Source organism: Sorghum bicolor, chromosome 2, assembly GCF_000003195.3.
Source record: "Sorghum bicolor cultivar BTx623 chromosome 2, Sorghum_bicolor_NCBIv3, whole genome shotgun sequence".
Lineage (NCBI taxonomy): Eukaryota > Viridiplantae > Streptophyta > Magnoliopsida > Poales > Poaceae > Sorghum > Sorghum bicolor.
In genome coordinates this window covers 24,356,977-24,369,921 of record NC_012871.2, presented here as the reverse complement: position 1 = coordinate 24,369,921, position 12,945 = coordinate 24,356,977, and positions in this window count along the sequence as shown.

Here is a 12,945-nt window from a genome sequence, read left to right as displayed (position 1 = left end):
GAGGTCCAGCTTGGGGGACCCAAAAAACCCAAACCCTCGCCGGGAGGTAAATCGGTATTTCTCTGCATCATTAATTCTCTCATATTTAATTCATACATTTATTCATAACATTATAATCAAAAGCCCCATATAAATAATATTTGTGGTGTGTGACAACCCTTATTTATTAATTATTGTGGAGGCACAAAAATATTTTCCCATGATCATTTCAATAAGTTTCAATTCTCATAGATTTTCTTGCATTATATTTAATTATAGCAACCTTCTAGAAGCATGACCCACACTCCTTGGGTCCCACATGTCATACACCACACCTCACACACACCCCATCACATTATTTGATCAACCAACACAATTCCACTCACCAGCCCTTTTCCACCGACAAACCACCAGCCATGACTATTATTCTGCGTAAGAACCAAGCAAAGGAGGGACTGGAGAAAGGACAGCCAGGATGGCCACCAAAGGTGGGCGGCCGCCCACCTACAGAGGGCGCCCGCCCTGTCCCCCCTTCCTCCTATAAATTGCCACTTCCTGCCTCCACCTTCTTCACACAAGCATTCCAGAAAAGCACGCAAGTTTCAGTTTCCAGAGAAGGAGCTCTTGTAGTGTAGAAGAGTAGAAGAGAAGAGTGGAAGAGAGGTTGGTAGTCTCTAAGTAAGAGAGTGAGGTTCACCTATAAAGTAGTGATATCGCTGTCCAAAGCGGAAGTAAAAGTTGTTTAGGGGGAGGTGCTGCCAAAATAAAAACTTGTCTTCAACGACTAACCCCTAGACTACTGACATTTCGGACAGCTGACCACTAACATTTTCTCTCACATTTTCCACTAGTTGTGTGTGTCAACTTTTGTATACAGGATGTTCAAGAAGGTAAAGAACGCAGGGAAGGTCATCACGAACATAGGTACAAGGAGTTCATCCCGACACTCCTCGGAGATGAGCGTCGACCCGACATCCCCGCAAGCTCCGTCATCTTCATCTAATCCGCAAGTCAAGGTCCTTCTCAAGATAGGATACCTTGGACTAAAGACCCACAGGGAAAAGGAAGTTTACCAGCAGCTAAAGAATAAGGACTTCATTCACACTCCCACTCTTGATCCTATCTTGCTACAAGAAATATGTATGGATACTGAATTTGACTTAATTTTCCAGGTGGTGGAATGGACAAATTTTTGGAACATAACTGAGCTAGGTTCCCTTCTTCTCACCCTTGAATTTCTTTGCACTTCACAATATTATGAGGGGGGAATTGCTTTTCAGATGTTCAAATAGGATATTATGTTGTCTTGGAGAGAACTGAGCGACCATCTCGGTTTCTCTTCAAGATGCATCTTGGACATTGACTCTGACTTACCCAATTTTGAGAGACACCAGTTCTGGAGAGAGACATCTAGAGATTAGTTTTATAGCCAAGCCCGAACCAGTGACATGGAACACCCCACTCTTAGGATGTTCCACAAATGGCTCGGGTACAATCTTTTCCATCGTGATGATATTAGAAAAGTAAGAGTAGGAGATTTACAACTTCTATATGCTGCTATAAATAAAGTACCCACTTTACCTATTACACTTTTGGTTTCTCATTGGTTTAGTATACCTTGTCTTCACGGACCTATAGGGTGTACTTCACTCATTACTTGTCTAGCTTCTAGTCTTCATTTGCTAGAAAACTCGTCATTGGAAATCATAGATGAGTTACGGATTTATCATGGCTATGACACATTTAGGCAAGCTCGGATGTTGAGAAAAAGAGGGGAACATAATGTATATGTTATAGAATAATAAAGGCAAGATTCGGTTACCTAACCCGAACCTTGGCCTCTATGTTGTCCAAAATTATTTGATTGAGATTGCAGTGACACCGGTAAACCAGAGAGCTCCACAATGAGTGGCATCTGAAAGGATGACCACCCATCAAGAACGCACCTGGTCTGGAGCTGATCCCGGGCCGGAAGAAGCAGCACACCTGCATTATTGTGACTACAACGCCCGAGTCCTTCGGGACCCATGGGTTCGACAAGCTCAACCACAAGAGCCAACAGAGGAGACATGGCTGGAGGGCCAAGATCACCAGTGGACAAACCCGCCTTTCCATACGGGCAGGTACTCCACTGATCCATATGGAGCTTCATGATCCAGACCTCCGCCCCAATTCGATGCAGGATGGTACTCCGACGCCTCTTATGCTTTCACGAACGACTACTACCAAGAGGTCAGCGCTTTCTTCACCCGTACCGACAACACCCTCCTCGACATCCAGAATACGCAAGCGGAACATGGAAGACTCCTGGAACAGCAACAAAAGTGGAGCCAAGACCACGCCATTACAGTACAAGAACTAAGACAAGATACCACGACAATGAATGACAACATCACCACCATGATGCGATTCTGGAACATTGGGTAAGACCGACAACCACATCCAGCTTGGGGGAGTTCCTCCCCGTTTTATCAGGTAATTTTTTATTTTTCTTATTTATTCTTTTTTAGTATTTTATCTTAAAAGAAAAACTTAGAGAACCTAATAAATATTTTCTTGCTTTAATTTACTGCATTCTATAAACATGAAAACAAAATAAAAAAGAGTGTGTAGATAAGTGTGTTCATTTATCTGCTACGTGTTAATCTCTAGAAAAATAAAAAGACCAAAAAATACATGATGGAAATGATGAACAGTTGCTCTGTTTGCTTACTTTCGAGTACCTAGCTTTTATATGAGGGTTCTTCCAGGAATTACTAAAACTAAAATTACTATCCGTGGGAAGCATAAAACTAAAGTCTAGGTAAGAGAAAGGCATGACATAAAGTTTGAGCTACTGTTATTCTTGTTCCTACTACACTAAGTTCTGGAGATTTATTTTGAAAACTTGCAAATCACATGATGAGTTCCTAGCATGACAAAATTCCTACCATAGCCATGCTTGCTATAATATCTTTTACTATATTCACATTGAGTTTGATCGAGCTATGTAGACCCTTAGGAGCTTTTCATGTGGTTAAATTAAGATATTCACTTGCACACATCTACTACACCATCCACCACCATTCATAAAAATTGCTAAAAATATTATCACTCACTGTCCCAAGTATTGTTATTCTCTCTCTCTAAAAAGATTCAATGCAGAAGAGACACGGTTATGCAAAAATATGCGAGGAAATAAAAAGGGGCAAGTGCCCGGAACCTCAAAAAAGAAAGAAAAAAAGAGTGAGACGAGAGGTAAAAATAGACAAGTGTCCAGAGTATAATTAGGGGTACAAAGATGCCCACCGGAGAGGAAAAATGGACAAGTGTCCGACAGTGGAATTAGGGGGTATTTACTACCTACCTGAAAAAATAGCCCATGTTCTCCCAAGGCAAAGATCAAGAGTGGAGGAGAGATAGCAATATGAGGAGCAATGAGAAGTAAGTTTTATCATCACTTATACATTTTTACCATCACTATCATTTACTCCACCACACATGCAGATCTTGATTTAATTATATGCTGAGTTCCTTTGGATCCATGGCTCGATTAGACAACATATGTATGAGAGAATCATAGCTGGGAACTCTGAGCTTTATTTTTGAAAACTTATGCAAAACCCCAGAATAGTGCTTGACTTAATTATTTTGTCTTTCGATTACTTAAGACTCAAGTGCATGTACTAAGCCCCTTGACACTTCACTCTAATCTGGAAGAATTTTTATGTGAAAGCATGTGTGCCTGTCAGGAAAAAAAACATCGAAGCAACTCCTGATCCATCTGAGTTTAGTTGTTTGCTCAGGGACGAGCAAAAGGTAAGCTTGGGGGAGTTTGTTGACGGTCCTTAAGTACTAAATTTAACCATCAACTAAACATAGAAAAGGATCAATATGCACCAAACATCTAGAATTAGGGTTTTATATGACAGAATTCCACAAGCTTTGGTGTTTGTCTATTTCTGCAGGGGATTATCAGAAAATATGGAGAGAAGGCCCACATGTCATGTTTACAACGAGATAATGACGTGCCGCACAATTTTCCTTAATCTAGAAGAGTCTAGAAGCCACGATAACGAATGGGAGACCGGACGGGCTCGGGGGCAGGGCGCCCGCCCTGGCCTTGGGGCCAATCAGAACCAATCTCCTGGATCGTGCTCCACCGCCTTTGAGGATGAATCTAAACCATGCAATCAAGGTCGTTTTGATCCGATGGCCCAAATTCATTTGAAAAGACTATATAATCAAGGCCTCTCCACCCCAGGGGGGAGGAGAAATCATTATCAGAGGTAGCCATCAAAGTTAGGGTTTAGAACTTCTCTCCCATAGAGAATTAGAATTAGCTACTCCCTAATCCTTCAAGTTTAGAGGATTGATTAGATAGAATTAGAGAAGTAGAGCCTAGCGCTCTGGATTCAGATCTTCATGAATAAAGATTGGTATTATTTCATATCTTTCTCTACTACTTTGTTCTAATTGCATTATGTCTCTATTTATTATGCTCTTAGTTTGCTCTAGTTCTATATTTGATATAGTTATGATTGATACTGAGGTTATGTATAAGTTTGCAAAGCGCTTAGCACTTGACACGTGGGAGTTAAGTGGTAGATCACATGTAGGCGTGGTGCTTAGATGTTATTTACCTGCAAATGTATCCTATTGGCCGGGTCGTGTGGTAGTTCCCGATAGTGACAGCTTTGTTGATTCTTATATAGTCCACCCTCCGTTGATAGGACAGGCAGAATTTGTATTGCGGAGTAAGTTTTGCGATGCTCTGATTTACTTTAGCAATGTTCCTTACACATGAATGATGAGTCTTTTATGCTATATATGATCTTGTAGATAACTAGAGTAGATTGTGACTTAGTAGATAGTAGATAACTTAGAATCCATTCTCTAGCTAATCCGACGTCACCTTACACATATGAGGAGTAGTCTATTTTCTAATCGCTGTGTTATTTACCCATGAGATTATAATTCATTATCAATATTATTATGGCTTACCCCCTGTCAAAGTAAGTGACTGTGTGATGAGTTTCTCATTAGTAATCATGTTCTTGCAAGTTTATCTCTAGTCTATGCCTTGATAGATTTTATTCATCTCCACTGTTCTCTTAGGCAAAATTATAAATAACGATACCTGGAATACTTACCTAGTGAAATGCTACAATGAGGTGTTTTATCTGTGCGCTTGCAGATAGAATATATTATTTTCTAGAGAGCCTCCATATTTATAAATACCTTTGTACACTCTGGCACCATGCTGGGGATGACAACCTAGTATCCAAGTGGTGTTAGTAAGTGTCAACAATCAGATCATGGTCCTTGTTGAGGGCATCATCAAAGGGGTGGAAAGTCAGAGGAATCTGGTTTCTGGATCCTCATAAGGCATCCATGCCCGCTGGTCTTTGGCCAGACCCACATAGAGAGTCTGGAAGAATTGGCTGACCTAGTCTTCATTGCCACCGGTACCAGGTAAGACTATGGCGGCCTCACCATAGTTCAAAGGGGAGCGAGTTTCCGATTCTTCCTCGTCCAATTCATGATCTTCGGCTATGTCTCTAGGAAAGCGCTGTACGAAGAGATTGAATCCAAGACGCTTATCCATATGAACGCTGAGCCACAGATTGATGAACCACCAAGGTCCCCCTAAGTTGCCGATCGGTTGGCCTAGCAAAAGCTTTTCAGCTACTTGATGAAGAAGGTGATAGACAGAGCCTAACAAATATCGGCCGCGGGGAAAACGACCACCGCCGGCTAATTTCTCTGCTGCCGATAGGTAAACAGAAGTTGGTCCTGCCGATCGGCCGCAAAATACGAATTTATCCAGCCACATATTTAAAAAAAATGGTGTGTTCCCTTTACCCAACAGGTCTTGTTTATTGGTACTTCTGAATGTACCCAGACCAACCACCGATGCTGCGAGTTTCTACCTTAGAACTAGGCTTATTATCAAATAGGTGACTGTTATCGGCAGTTGATATATCTAAGCCAGTGAGCATAAGCACATCGGCAAGAGAGGGAGAAGCAGAACCATGGCCGAATACAAAACCATTGAGGGTATCTGACCAAAAGTATGAAGCGGCTATCAGCAGCGACTCGTTCCTCTCCGTATCGGCAATGGATAGCCTAATGCACTGGTCCAATTTCCGCTCACCCCATTGGACTTCATTTGAGTTGCTGATTCTCAGGAACCAATCTTTCCATCCCTTGGTAGGACTGGGCCAGGAACGGAAAGTGTCTTTCAATGGATCGAAGGAGAAATTCTCGGTTCTAAAAGGGATCCTATTTGTCTCTGTGTTTATCAGATCGGTAGGATCTGGGTTTCCCAATGGACCGAGGCACTGGAAGTGAGGTTGATCGGTAGGAATCACAATCTTATCAGCCAATTCCTAAAGGGTTTGAAGGTTGAAAGAACAGGAAAGAAACAAAGAAAAAAAATGTACTCAATAAATAGGTTCACAAAGGAATATGAGTATGACAAGAGTACGGTAAAAGGAAGAGAGGGGATATTGAGTTGACCTCAGGGATGACGAAGTTGATGGCCATTTCTTCCCGAGAAGGGGAAAGAATCGAAGGCTCGGAGGATTGTAGGAGGAGGTCTTTGCCGGAGTGCTTGAAGTCCTCGGACGATGCCGCCGCCAGAAAGGTGGGTTTGAGGTTGTAGAATGACAAGGTGGAAGAGGAGTACCGAAGAAGGAAGTATTTATAGGTCAAAAAGGGCAGGTGTAAATGTGACTTATCTCTTCGCCATATCTGTGAAATCCGAGAGTATTCAGGTAGATATGGTAACTGTTCGCACGGTAATCAAGGGATTGCGCACGTGATTTGACAGCAAGTGGTCATGATTTTGGAGATATCTTACTGTGCAAGATCGTCTGGTTGGTTCATCGGCAGTCTTCTCTAACGGTAATGTTGCCGATCAGCGCATTCTGGGGAGATTCGGTTCGAGAAGTTGGGAAATTTGAGGTACCTGCTGTAAGATCGGGCTGCGGTTGTTTGGATTTGGTAATTAATTGCTGACAGAAAGGGATAATTACGGAAAGACATCATTATTGGGGAGAATTTTGAAGCATTAATGATTTATACTCCGAAATTGGGGGGCATGTGTTGACACTATTTTTGGACACGTATCTCTAGGTGCGTATCTGGAGTTAATGAAGTATAGATCGGCAGGCGGAAGAGTGGAGACTAGTCTACAGAAGAGTTGACGATGAGGGTTGGTGCCGATGAGAAAACGACGGGATATGACCAAGTCCAGGTGTGGTGATGGATTCATGTCGATGACCAGTGTTGATGGCTACCGATGGCCATGGAAAGTGGTTTGCCGATGATCATGGAAAAGGGCGCAGGGTTTGTCAACCGATTCATGGCGATGTGCCAATCGGTTGTGGAATATAATTTATTGCTTTCCATAGTTATTAGAGTTTGTTTTGTATACAGATTCTGTTTAATTTAGAATTCGAATCCTAGACGTGTCTGGTCGTAACTCTTGTAAGCAGGGTATAAATGTAGACCCCGTGGTGATGTAATAGATATCTATCAATCAATCAAACACAAGTTTTTACACATATTCTAGCATCTACTTTTCGACGACTTCGTCATATTTTCCTTTTACTACGAGTTCTTAGGAATTGGTCGAGTCAAACTCGGCATGTTCTCAAGTTCCGCATGAGCACCTCTTGGTCGTGACATCCGGGCGCATCGCTGTTGTCGGGACCAAAGTGTTCGAGTTACCACCTTTGTCTATTGTAAGGTCAAATCGGCTGACACGCCTTAACGTTTGAATCGGGTATTAGCCCTTTGTGTTTGCAGATCAGCTTTTGCACCAACACCGATATACTATGAGCCTTATGTGTTTATATCTTGTTGTATACATCTCACATATTTGGATGCAGGATGGTAGACTTGGTTGATATAAGCATGCCTAATCCCTTTATTCTAATTGTCTCATGCTTATTGAAACCAAGTCATTTGAAAACCTCATTTCCTTTCATACTCGAGGTTATTGTCATCAATCACCAAAAAGGGGGAGATTGAAAGAGCATCTAGGCCCCTAATTATTTTGGTGATTAATGACAATGTTGATTACTGTGACTAACGTGTGTTTTGCAGAGGCAAAGTCATTAGTGAGGTCATGGTAATAGGTACTCGATGAACTGGGACGTACATGCCTACTTAATAGTGGAAATCGTTTCGGTTTTCAAATGATGGATGGACATCGTGAAGACTAGACTAGGTCTAAGTGCCATATGGTGAAGAAGGGCACTTAGAGTAGTTTAGGACTTTGTTTTTCCTTTGACCGTACTATTAAGAGGGGCTTTGATCTAGTAGCTTGACTTAGGTAAGGCTTTAGGTTTAGGTGTGGTGCACACTTGGTAAACCTAGCACTAGGCAGCTCAGAGATAGTCCTTAGATCGAGAGGAACCAACTTCATTTTGGAACGGTCGCGTTTCGTCGAAGTTAGGGTGCCTAAGTAGGCACCAAATACTCTGTGAGTGCGTCCGGTGAGGTCCCTTAGCCGTTGGAGGGTTTGGTGCCTAGGGTTAGGCACCGGACGCTAACACCGGACTCACTGGGTAGCATCCGGTCCCATACCCAGGGAGGTTGTAAACCTTCCCCGAGCACCGGACGCACCGGGTAGTGTCCGGTCTTAAACTCAGGGAGTTTGTAAAACTCCTCAGAGCACCGGACGGTGCCACCGGACGCTGGAAAGTAGCGTCCGGTGACCTGTTAGAGACAGTACAGTTAGCCATTGAAGTGTCACCGAACGCTCGGTGCAGAGCGTCTGATGCAACATCAACAGCGTCCAGCGACCCCGTTTTCAGTGGAAAACGGTTGGCTGACCTATGGACTTCGTGGGGTGTATTTATATTCCACCTCGTCCATGAGAGCTCTCTTGCCCATTTGAACTTCTGAGAAACTTGTTGTGGAGCAAGAGAGTAGCAAGAGCCTAGAGAGGATTGAGATTTGAGAGATTTCTTGTGAGAATCCTTCTCTAGTTGAATTCCAAGAGTCAAGTGTGCATCTACCACTCTCTAGTGCCTTGTTTGGGTCAAGTGAGAGTTCTTTACTTGTTACTCTTGGTGATCGCCATCACCTAGATGGTTCGGTGGAGATTGGAGGCACGAAGACCGCCCAGAGTTCTTATGGGTGACTCGTGTCAAGCTTGTGAGCGTTTTTGGGCGATTTGCCGCGACGGAGTGTCCAAGAATCAGCCCGTAGAGAGCACTTGGTCCTTGTGCGGACAAAGGGGGAGCAAGACCCTTGCGCGGGTGCTCCAACGAGGACTAGTGGAGAGTGGCAACTCTCCGATACCTCGGCAAAACATTGCCGAGCACTTTCTTCCACTACTCGTTTACTTTCTAGCATTTACTTTGTGCAATTACTTTGTGTTTTTACATTCTTAGATTTGCCTTGCTAGAATAGGAATGGAACTAGGTTGCAAAACTTTTATCCGGTAGCTCTCTAGTCACACTAGGCACAAGGGGTTGAATTGGTGCTTATAGGTTGCTTAAATTTTTAGAGAAGCCCAATTCACCCCCCTCTTGGGCATCTTGATCCTTTCACCCCCGATCAGCTAGGGTCATACAGGTCGTCTAGGGAGTTGTCGGGGGTGTCGATTGCAGGAGATGGGCGGTCGACGCCTGCAGTCTCGACTAGCCAGGCGTCGGTGGCCCCGACCCCTTCGGCGGCACAAGAAGCCCGTGCGGGTGAGTGACCCGAGCAGTAGGCTCTTAGAGTAGTCTATAGAGATAGACTAGAAGCCGCCCAGAAGGGTCTTTACTATAAACTTTGTTTATAAAGTTTGTAATAAAGTCTAAATTTAAGAACCATGGTTTTGAGTGCTGTAAGTTTTCTGAGTGATGTATCACTAAATCATGTCGAGTACCCTTGAGTGATTTCGTTGCGTGACTTGTCAAGGAATGATGTTGTCATACTTGTCGAGTGTTCTGCATATTTGGAAATATACAGCAAAAAGACAAACTTTATTATTATCCAGCAGAAAAAAGGTACAACTAAGATGCACTAAAACTTCAGAGTAGAAACGCCGCAATTTGTCTAGGTGCTAGGAATTGGGTAGGCTTGTTCTGTCTGGGTAAGCCAGCCTATAAGAGGTAGGACGTGTAACCTCGGTGACCACAAAAGGTCCCTCTCATGGCATAGATAGCTTATGCATTCCTTCCTAGTTTGTTTTCCACTTGAGTACCAGATCACCGACAACGAAGGTGCGATCCTTGACGTTTTTGTTGTAGTATCGTCTCATGGCCTCGAGATACTTTGCTGCTCGAAAGCAAGAGACCAAATGTTTCTCTTTAGTGCAGATGATTTCAAGTTCTCTGGCATGGTCTGCTGAGGACTGGTCGAAGTGCTCGACTATTGGCAATCCAAAACCTACGTCAGAAGGAAGCACTGCGTCATCCCCATAAACCATGAAGTAGGGGGATACACCTGTATTCCAACTAGGCTATGTTCGAAGACCCCAGACCACCGCTGGCAACTCTTTAATCCACCGCCCTGGTGCCCTATCATTTTCTGTGTACAACCTTTTTCTTTAGTGGATCTACAATCATCTCATTGGCTTGCTCCACTTGACCGTTAGCTCGGGGATGGGCTACCGACACGTACTTTACGACTATGCCTCTGTCATCACAGAAGTCCCAGAATGTAGTGCCAGTGAACTTAGTGCCCAAGTCGGTGATTATGCTGTTGGGAACTCTGAATCTATGTATGATTTGATTTAGGAATTCTATAACCTTCTCTAATGTTGCTTTTACTAGTGGCATGTACTCGATCCACTTGGGGAACTTGTCGATCAGCACGAACACAAATTTGAAATTGCCGAGGGCTGGTTTGAAAGGCCCAATCATATCAAGACCCCAGCAGGTGAACTGCCATGATGACAGTATTGTCTGGATCCCATGAGTAGGTACGTGGGTCCTCTTGGCAAAGAACTGGCACCCTTCACAATGCCGGACTAGCTTCTCAGCGTCAGCTACTGCGGTTGGCCAGAAAAAACCTGCTGGGTAGGCTTTTTCGACTAGTGTTCTTGAAGCGGCGTGGTTGCCACAGGATCCAACGTGTATGTCATCTAGCAGCGTGATGCCATCGTCTTGAGTTATGAATTTCAACAGGACTTCTGTTGGCATTTCTTAATGTCATCACTAAGAATAGGGTTTAATCCATCCTCAGCAACGATGTCAGAAATGTCGTGATAACACTTACTAATGCAATCACCAAGATTAGAGTATAAATCTATCCTAAGCAACGGTGCTAGAAATGCTTGTTAGTGTTTCTTAGCGTCACTACCTAGAATAGGGTTCTGCTCTACTCATGATAATGACAATGGCAGTGTTATATTGGCAGATCCGTAGTATCACCACCTTGAATAGGAAGCTAGATCTACCTTCCCGCTAACGGCGCCTTATTACCGTTAGGGTAGGGTTCCAGTTCTTAATCATGGTAGTGGCACTAGGATTGCCATGTTGGTATTCCTTAACAAGTCACTAGCTCGGCGCATGTCTAGCAACAGTGTTTAGTATATACCGGGGTGATAGTTCCTTAGGTTTGGAGTTTAAGTACCGCAAGCGGACGTGTAGCATTTCAACCCGGGGATTTACCGAGTGTCGTATTTATAGGTTCGCTCTAAGGAAGGCTTAATATGTTAAGGATTCTAAGATAAGCATAGATCAAAGTAATTATGATAGCAATAATGGAATCAAAGGTCAAAACAGGTGATAAACATTTATATGTAGAATAGTGATCCATCACAATCTAGGCATGGCATATGGGCTAAGGAATAAAAAGAGACTAAAAGAATGAATTGAATCAAAGAATAAACAAACAACCTATTGGAGCAGGTGTGGTCCTAGATACAGATCATGTCATAGAACAAGTTAATCATGTAGTTATACTACTTAGATCTAGTCCTGTGTTTAGATGGTTTGGGAGGTTACGCGAGTACTGGTCTGCCAGCAACCTCCGCAATTATTTAGACTCCTACACCCTAGCCGAACATGGGGGAATGCCAAGGACGGACAGGGCTGTCACCACCTGCCGCCATCCCCTCTACCATGGACTAGGACAATGCATTTACTCGGCCTTTACACCCAAGCACCATGCATACATGCAAAGAACCTACTCGGACTTCCCCGGGTCCCCGACCCTACGGATCGACAGGTAAGAAGCCCGAGCCTACTCAAAAGAGCATGATAAACCCCCATCTTCACACAAAGCTATTTGTAGGCAATTAATTAACATGAAGCAATTAGACTAAAGTCCTAAGTGAGAATAATACAACATACACCCAGCACTAGTTCATATAATACACTACTAGCCCTAGGGTAGCATTATACTATAAGAACTATATACTAAAATGTATGTCATATCATTTTCACTAGGACTATATTCTAGTTCATATGCTAGCATCATAAAACAGGGCCTATGATCTATGTCATATACCATAGCATCAGAACTATACTCTAGTTCATACGAAGAACTATATCGGACATGATAAGGCATGGACTTGGAGTAAAGATATTCTTTATTCATACCCAAGTTTCTCTCCAAGGAGCCAAGCCCTCCTTGATAGCTCACCCAACTCTCTCTCTAAAAGCTAAAAGGAAAAACTAAGAAGAGGTAGTGCCCAAGTGCCTTGAAGGTGGAGTGTTGATTGTGAATGTGATGAGATGGATGGAGCCTCCCTCTCCCCCTCCTTAAATAGGTGGGGAAGGTCGGTTCCCCAGGGTGTAAACTACAATTTGCACGCGGGGACTGCAGGAGGATAGGCTCAGCACCGCCTCTGCGAAAGGCGGTGCCGAGATTGGCTGGGTCAGGGTCGGCTGACCCTAGGGGGCGGCCACCCCCTGTTGGGCCCCGCTGGCCCCGGCCCAAAGCCCGTTGCCTTCCCCACGGGCCTCCGAGTCCAGATCCACCTGCAAATTGACGCACTCCTATATTGGGCTTTTGGGTACTTATTTATTTGCG